The sequence below is a fragment of the Balaenoptera physalus genome (assembly GCF_965194825.1).
Source record: "Balaenoptera physalus genome assembly, chromosome: 2".
NCBI lineage: Eukaryota > Metazoa > Chordata > Mammalia > Artiodactyla > Balaenopteridae > Balaenoptera > Balaenoptera physalus.
This window is the reverse complement of record NC_138883.1, coordinates 105,538,374-105,547,249: the sequence shown is the minus strand read 5'-3', so window position 1 is coordinate 105,547,249 and position 8,876 is coordinate 105,538,374. Positions and strand designations below refer to the sequence as shown.

At 47.9% G+C, this 8,876-nt stretch overlaps 1 protein-coding gene across 2 annotated transcripts in view; it reads left to right on the top strand.

The window, feature by feature from the left end:
* The window catches only part of ANXA2 (annexin A2), a 44,171-nt gene continuing 35,295 nt past the window's right edge, over nt 1–8,876 (top strand). The window contains exon 1 of one of the 2 annotated variants that reach the window (XM_082448177.1): nt 1–130. The gene's annotated coding sequence lies outside the window, so the exon portion shown is untranslated. Of the gene's footprint in view, nt 131–3,902; nt 4,324–8,876 lie in introns of those variants that run through there. The other variant, XM_082448178.1, reaches the window with a different exon arrangement.

The window sequence follows — 8,876 nt, the reverse complement described above, 5'->3', positions numbered from 1 at the left end:
AGGCGGGGCGGGCCGGGCGGGGCGGGCCTCCCGTGCACCGCGAGGATGTGGCGGCTATAAAAGCCCCACCCAGGCCAGTTGGCTCCGCTCTGCATCTGGCGACGCTCGCAGCGTACTGCGCCTGGCCCAGGTAAGCGGGGCGCCCTGCCCGCCCTCCCGCCCGCGATGGCCCCGGGGCCGCCGCGCTGGCGGGGTGTGGAGAGCGGGGGAAGGAGACGGCCTTGCAAAGAGCAGTTCTGGAGACGGGGACTCGGGAGGCCGTCCTGGGAGGGGGCTGAAGGGACGGTCCGCACTAGGAGCTTTGCGAGGAGGGCGCCCAGTGGCGAGGGGGGTCTGGACAGGAGTGAGGGGGGCCGGGTGTGCCCCGGCCTGTGGGGTGCAGGGCAGAAGGAGGGGGTCGGGCATCCCCCACGAAGTGCTCACAGGAAGCCCGACGAGGTGGCGCCGGGGAGGGGGGCGGAGGGAGGCCTCGCATTCCAGACGCGCCGGGCGCCGCTGGGGGGCTGGGTGTGGCCTCCCTGCGAGCCCCTGGTCGGGTGGAGAGCAGACGTGCGGCACCCTCCACGTTTAACACTAGCGCTACGGCTGTCTAGAAAGTAATCCCCATCTGTTCCAAGTTAACTTTACTTGAAACAAACGCGCATTTGTGGAACTTGTGCCGACGAGCAGGAGGGAAGCAGTCGGGGGAGAACGAGGGGTGGGAGTTTTTAGCAGCAACCTCCTGCCCCAGTAAAACAAAGCAGCGGAAGAACCTCCCCTCATTCTCCTTTGTCTAGCTTAGCTTGTAGGAGAGCAACTTCTGATTTCCGTGTATCTGGAGAGTTTGTTATTTGGTTGACTACTTTTGCATCAGGAAAGGAAGTGTTCCCCCGTGGTTCTGTGGGGAGAATCGTCACTGACTTACTGGCGCTGATGCGACATTGAGTCAGGGACAGAGGGTACAGAAAAGGGCGTAGCCCCCCCCCCCCGCCCCCCGCCCGGGCTGCTCCTTGTAGCTCTGTGAGATGGGTCCCAGCGCCTGGTGTTGTAGGCCTGGATTCCATCAACTCTCAGTTAAAAAGGTGTGGACATCAATTTCCTTATCTATGAAAGTGGTTTAAGAATGCACATTCTTACTTTCCCCACATAGGGTTATTATCGAAGATTCCAAAAAACACGTTCATTCAAAAATAAATTTGTAAAGCACACTGAAAACATTAAGTGCCGTACCAAAACCGAGTGTCATTTCTTTTGTGTTAAGATTTGCCGTTTTAAAGCTATTAAAGGTAAAAGAACAGTAACCTCATGGGGCACGCTGGGTCTTTACCAGGAACCCTAAGGTCCTGGAGTCCAGGGGTCGGGACCCCTGAGCTCATACTGACGGTACTGATGGGTTCTGTCCAAAAGTGTGCCCTACTGTGCCTGTCCGGAACTTGGTCATTTCGAATGCAGAATGCGCTGTAGCACTGAAACAATGTTATAGAAGGTGCTTAGGTTCTCAGGCTAACCCAGAAAGCCCCTACCTTAACCTGCACTATATCAAAGTACTGATAGTACATGCCTAATTTGCGGGATGGGAGTGATGGTGGGTGGGGAGGGAGGGTGGGAGGAGGGTGAGGTATAATACATAAGAGTAAATCATTGAAGTATTTTACTGGAAGTTTTCTAAGTTTTAAGGTTGGCCCTGATTAAATTATTTTAATTGGAAAATTTTGTCCTTATCACCCTCTCTACTTTTCTCTCTTCCTCCTGCCTCCTTGGAGAGCGCCCCCCCCCCCCCCGCCCCCGGCCCCGACATATTACAAAAGCCTGTCCTTGCTTCTGCAGTTCTGCTGCATTCCCCCCTCCCTCCCACTTCAGTGTTCTCATACCCAGCTAGAGACTAGCAGATTGAGTCAATATTCATTAATATTCAATGTTAGGAATGGCTGGTGGTCCTGAAATCCTCAGCAACCCAGGGGAGATGTGTTATTTAAAAGATAACAAGAACATTTTTAAACCTAAACATCTGTAATTTATAGAACTTGAGGCTGTGGAAGGAGCCACATAATATAATATTCAGGCATTGTGAAGGAAGATCTCATATGAGGCCCGGTTCAGTGTCCTTAGTGGTCAGTGGTGTTAAGACCATCCCATACAGCACTTCTGACTCCACCTGTTATCTCAAATCTTCAGTCAAGGCTTTCTCCAGAGGTATCGATTGCATCTGCAGTGCAAGGGTGTGACCATCAATGTAAATTTTTTAGTTGGAGGTTTATGATTGGGGGACCGCCTAGATTTTGTGATTTCCTGCAGTGCTAAATGGCTTGCCTGTTGCAAATGCCCAGGAAATATTGCTGACTCACTGGCTTTGAGCAGGAGCTTGGTCTTGGACTGGGGTCACGATACTTAACATCCTCTTGTCTTTGAGCTATTAAAAATGCTGTATCGATTGACATGCCGGCAATCGTGGCCATTGGTTTCCTGACTAATTTCTAATTTAAGTAGTTTTCCTGGCAAGGTAGATATCCTTCTTTAATTGTTATTGATTTTGAGGGTTGTAGGCTCTTCTTGTGCCATCGGGCCTAAAATCTGGCCTTTGTTCTTGGTCTTCCCTTGTGTGGGGCTGTGGGCCTGCTGAGGCATTTCTTACAAACTGAGCATGGGTGTGTCACAAATAGAAGTCCCAGGCTCTCTTGGGATGCCTTAAACATCTGTTCATTCCACAATATTTATTAAGCACCTACTATGTTCTACTCACAGTATAAGCACTGAGGATATAGCACTGAACAAAACAGACCAAAACAAAAACAAAAACAAAACTCTGCTCTTTAGGCTTTAAATCTAGTGGGGAAAAAAATAAAATAGACAAAATCGAGTGAATTGTATAGACAGTAATTGGATTTTGAGCTTTACGTTCTCCCAAATTAATATTTGTTTCCAAACTTGGTTGGGGCTCATTTCCCCTTTAATCCAGCTGTTCCACAGACCTGAGCTTCATAGTTTACTTGCTTTAGGGAAAGTGTTGTTTAAAGTTATCATTGACTTAACCTGCCTTCTGGATTTGACTGTGAGAATATAAACGGAAGGCTTCCCTGGTGGTGCAGTGATTAAGGATCCGCCTGCCAATGCAGGGGACACGGGTTCGAGCCTTGGTCTGGGAAGATCCCACATGCCACGGAGCAACTAAGCCCGTGCACCACAACTACTGAGCCTGCACTCTAGAGCCCGTGAGCCACAATTACCGAGCCCGTGCGCCACAACTACTAAGCCTGTGCTCTAGAACCTGCGAGCCACAACTACTGAAGCCTGCCCACCTAGAGCCCGTGCTCCGCAACGAGAGAAGCCACCGCAATGAGAAGCCCACGCACTGCGATGAAGAGTAGACCCCGCTCGCCGCAACTAGAGAAAGCCGAAAGCCCTCGCACGGGTAGCAACGAAGACCCAACACAGCCAAAAATAAAAAAAAAAAAGAAAGAAAGAATAGAAATGGAATGTTCTTTTTTTTGCATGCATATGGGAATCCACCTCCCTCTTTTTCTCCCCGGTGCCACACCCTATTCTAGTTGTAGGCTACATCAGGAGGAAATTCCAGTCTTTCAAAAAAATTTTTTTCCGCTCTTTCACTGTCAGGTCTGTTTTTCCTCCTCCAGTTGCCAGAGGCGGTCCCCATCTCCTTTGTTGGGGAGCAGGTCAGCTGTAGGGGTCAGGAGATGCCCAGCCTTGTTCTTCGCAGTGGCTCCAGTGAGATTACCTCCAAGTCTCCCCTAGGGTACACCTGAAGCTGTGAAACCGTCTGAGCTCAGTCTTGTCAGAAGTCAGTAGCATCTAAGTGGTCTGAGTTACACTCCCAGGCTTGGGGTGGGAAGTTCTGACTCAAGGGAGTGGCCGTCACATGGAATCCTTGCCCTTTGTCTCTCTGCCACACCCAGTCCCCACACTCCCGGCTCAGAGGAAATCAGAGTCCCAAGGCCACTTGCAAATCTTTCCTCCTTGCTGCCTCCTTCCCTGCCTTTCTTGCCACAAGGAGATGAAGGTTACTTTTCCACGTTGTCCCGTGGACAGAGCTAGGAGCCAAGGGGCCCTGACGGTATTAAAGGTGGAAGTTGAGCTGTGGGAGAAGGTGAAGAGCTGCATATCGTATGAGAAAGAGGCTGTCTCCTGAATTGCTCTACCAGGCTTTACAAAGATGTGAACAGAGGCTGGGAATTGAAGCCTCCAGCTCTGAATGTATGGAACTGGAACTGCATTTGAGATACTCAGTCCGAGGAAGAGAAAGGAAATTGAGGAAGGAGAATGTAGTGGAAAAGAAGGAAAAAAAGATATAATGTGGAAAGACCCAGTGTGTGTAAACCATCCAAAAATGTGAGTGAACGCCTACAGTGTGTTAGGCACTGTGCTCAGACCTATGAGGAAATGGGGATGAATAAGACAGAAACCCTGGGGGCAGATAGAATGGAAGACTGCCTTTGTATCCTCAGCTCTGATATTTCACAGATACACCAAGAGAGACAGGAGCACAGAGCAGGGAGAGGTACAGGAGAAAGGTAACAGTATTTTTTGTGTCCTGAAGTCTCCTGAGGATGTCAGCTGACCCAGATAGAGCATTCCCAGTAGAGGGAACTTGGAAAACCCAGGCCTAGAGGTAGTGGGACAGTGCTGAATGTGTTTGGAGAATTACCAATCCAGTCTGACTTCGGTGCTGGGTGGGGTGTGTGTGTGTGTGTGTGTGTGTGTGTGTGTGTGTGTGTGTGTGTGTGTGTGTGTGTGTGTGTGTGTGTGTGTGTGTGTGTGTGTGTGTGTGTGTGTGTGTGTGTGTGTGTGTGTGTGTGTGTACGTGTACATGTTTGCATGTGCTTTATTTATGGAAAAGTAGGTAGAGTCCAGAGTGTGGAAGATCTTGAATGCTGTGTAGACTTTTTTCTGTAAGCAGCAGGGCCCCATTGGAAATATAATATTTGGGCCATAAAACACTGAAATTGAGTTGTAGATGTGAAGAGCTTGATTTCTCAACCGTGAGAGTACTTTGTGCCAAGTGACATCATTCTTCTGCACGTCTCTTTCTGCCCACTCCAACCCCACGTCGGGAGATTGAACGAGAGGCTCTGAGAGGTTGAGGCCACAGTGTGTCTGGAGTTAGTAAACAAATATTGATTCAGATCAGGCAGCAAAAGGGACAGGCCAGAGCAAGTGCAGCACCAGTGTCCATCCTGTTCAGTTTGATCAAGGCCCCTGGGCAGAATTCCAGGATTTCTGGGGAATGACTTGCCCCTGTGACTCAGGCATTAATCAAGACCATAAAAACCAAGGAGAAAACTGTGTGCTTTCGGGAAGGTTCTGTTAAATAAAAATGCTCTGGGAGGGAGGGGTGGAGAGTGAATAAAGTGGGAACTCTACCCCTACCCCCCACTCATGCATTTTTTTTTTCCCCCTCTTGGTTTAAAATTCCAGTCTGGTCCTGTAGACCCAGGACTGCACAGTAAGGGCTTGGCGGGTAATCCCAACCCTCCGTCCCCACACCCGCCCCCATTTTTTTTGGTTTTAAAAAATCCTCCTTTGTATCATCCAGTCTCTGATTGATTCATCATGGTTGCTAGGGATGTGTTTTGCAGTAACACATCAACACTCCACATTTTAAAAGTGGGTGTGACCACGAAACTGCTGGGTTGTACTCAGATTCTGCTGGGCAGAGGAGCCCTGTTGCCATGTGTTTTTGTTTGTTTGTGAGAATTAATATTTGGGCTTTCTGGAGCTGGTTCTTCATTCATTTCAGTAGAACTTGTTGTTATTATTTGAAGCACTAACTTTTAGGTTTACTTTTTTTGTTTGTTTCAACCTTTTTGCAAACTTTCTTTTACTTTTTTGAGGGGGGCGGGGAGAGACGTTAAGGCTGTTTTACTTGTGCTATTTTTGTTGCAACTGTGTGTTGGAAGTGAAACAGTGAGGTGCAGTGTAATCTATTGGGTTAAAAAAAAAAAAAAAAGGACAAACTCTTAAGTTATCTTTAAGGTAGTGCTTATGTTAGATGTAAGTTGCTTCTTTTCCAGCAGCTGCACGGATTTCTTTAATGTCTAGCTTTGCGCTATAAGAGCTTTTCCAGTCAGGCAATTAGTCTCATTTATTAATATTTTCAAGGCCAGAGGAAACTGTTCCGTTCCCTTCATTAGGGTGGAGTGTCTGTGTTCCCTTCCCAGTGGTGCGTTATTTCAAGCCAGTTTGAAGTGGGTATGGCTCTCAGTGAGTCTCCTTGTACTTCTCTAGTTATTTTCTTAAACAAAAAACTTTCCCTGAGGAAGGCGATTTTAACAATCTTGTCTAGCCACCCAGCCCTTCCCTGCGAATAAGAGGTACTGGTATGTGGAGGTACTCATCAACAGATTGAATTTGCTGATTTTTTTCTTTTCCTTTTTTGCAAGTTGAAACCAGTTGGAGATCAGGGTGAGGCTGTAGTGTTGGAAAGAGTGATGCCATTTTTATGTTCTGTGGAGAAGTCTGCCAGAAACGGAGCGGTTGTTCTGCTTTTAATGCGCTTTTGAATTTTTCAGTGTGCTGAGTGGTCACTGGGGGTGGAATTGTCTCCTATGGTATGGAGACTTAAAAACAACAGGTGCACTAAAAAGGCAGAGCTATTGTTTCAGTAAGAAAATTCAGCCTCCAGAGCAAATACGGTGAATGGATACTGAGTTTTGGCATCAAATCCCTTTCCATAGCCAAGCTTAAATTTGCACCATTCAGAAACTTACATCTCAGGCCCCCCACGTGCCACCACGTTAGGCATGGCTGGTTTTAAAGCTGGCCTCTTGTCCCCCCGCCTCCCCGGGACACTCTCCCACATCCCATCTCCTCAGGGTTTCCCTTGTTTCTCTGGCTGGAACCTTCCAGGGTGAGTGAGTGTCCTTCTCAGAAACTAGTCAGTACCTCACCTCTCAGACCCTTAGCCAATCTCACTCATGCTGCTTTTGTCTTTCTCTCTCTCCATGTCTTAATCTCTTGGAATGCAGAACCACTGTGGTGAAGTTGAAAGGGCAAGGGCCCAAGAGTCAGGGGACCTGGATCCTGGCCCTGACTCCCTTACTCATTAGCTGGGTGACCTGGGCTAGTCTTCTGGGGCGAGAAGGGAAGAGAGCTGCAAGGTCCTGCAGGACTGGAGTCTGTGTGTCATAGTTTTGTGTATGTCTCTCCCAGCCCTTAATGCGGGGCAGGCCCGGTGTGTGTGTGTTAGGGGCTTGCTGATTGATTACCTGGGTGTCACCAGTGTTTGTAACCTACAGTAGCCCTGCCAAGACTTTCTCTTTCTGCTTCCAAGGATAGCAGCACTCTGACATCTTCTCATTAATCATATGCACTATATTAAGCTAATGTTTTAACAAACATGAGTGGCAAAGCCGACTCTTTCTTCTGGAGATTAATTAGTCGTCTGTAAGATGACTTTGCATGTAGTGAAGAGACCAGGATGTAGTGAAGAAACCAGCGGATTGGATGTAGTGAAGAAATGAGGGCCATGGTTTTAAAAAAAAATTTATTATTTATTAAATAATATTTTTAATATTTATTATTTATTTTTAATATTTAATATTTATTTATTTTTAAAATATTTATTTATTTTGGCTGCACCGGGTCTTAGTTGCAGCATGCAGGATCTTTTAGCTGCGGCATGTATGCAGGATCTAGTTCCCTGACCAGGGATCGAACCTGGGCCCCCTGCATTGAGAGCACAGAGTCTTAACCACTGGACCACCAGGGAAGTCGTGAGGGCTGTGTTTTATTTCTAAGGTGAAAGTGTGTTTGCCCTTAAGCTTGCATGGAGTAGGAAATATTTATATGGATACAGAAGACACTTGCATGGAGTAATCCCAAGCCTCATGGATATTGTTTTTTTGGTTATTGTGACATTCTTTTCCTGCAGAATGATTATCAATAATATAAATATAAATGTTCATTATACAGAATAGCAACTCGTTTCTGACCGTTTATTTAGCACCTAGAGTGTGCAGAGGCCCTCTTAAATCTGTGGGGGAACTGGGACTCTATGGGGCAGATGAGAGACCCCGTTTCGTTGAATTGTACTATGTATTTGCCATCTGAATATGTGGCGCATGCGTGGCAGGAACTCAGGACAGTTTTTCTCAGTGGTGAGTAAGTCTAGTGGCATCAGAAAGTGTTTCTGGCATTGAAAGGTGGGAGAGGCAGTGCCGGGGAATGGGGGCTGCAGCCACCCCATTGGAGCAGGTGCCAGAGGTGTGGTGACTTGAGGAATGGGCAGCATCTGTAACCAGAAGAAGGGACAAGGGTAAGGAGATGGGGCAGGAGACACGAATCAAGGTGCTGTGGATGAAAGCAGTTACGGTGTGTTTGGGGAGAAGCAAGGAACAGTTTGGTTGAGGCCCACTTCTGCTGGGGAGTACATAGAGGGCTGGACGGAGCTGGAGTAAGAGAACATCACGGAAGGATGGATTTTGAACTATTGTGGCAAGATAAAATAGAGGAATTTAGCTGGTAGTGGCACGTAGGACTGATGAGGTGAAGGAGCAGTACAACTGTCGACCGCTAAACAGAAAGGAAGACGTGTGGGGCTTTTTAAAATCCCCATTTTTGGGCTTCCCTGGTGGTGCAGTGGTTAAGAATCCACCTGCCAATGCAGGGGACACGGGTTCGAGCCCTGGTCCGGGAAGATCCCACATGCCGCAGAGCAACTAAGCCTGTGCACCACAACTACTGAACCTGCGCTCTAGAGCCTGCAAGCCACAACTACTGAGCCCACGTGCCACAACTATTGAAGCCCGCGCGCCTAGAGCCTGTACTCCACAACAAGAGAAGCCACCACAATGAGAAGCCCGCGCACCGCAACGAAGAGTAGCCGCTGTTTGCGGCAACAAAGACCCAATGCAGCCAAAAATAAATAAATAAATTTATATTAA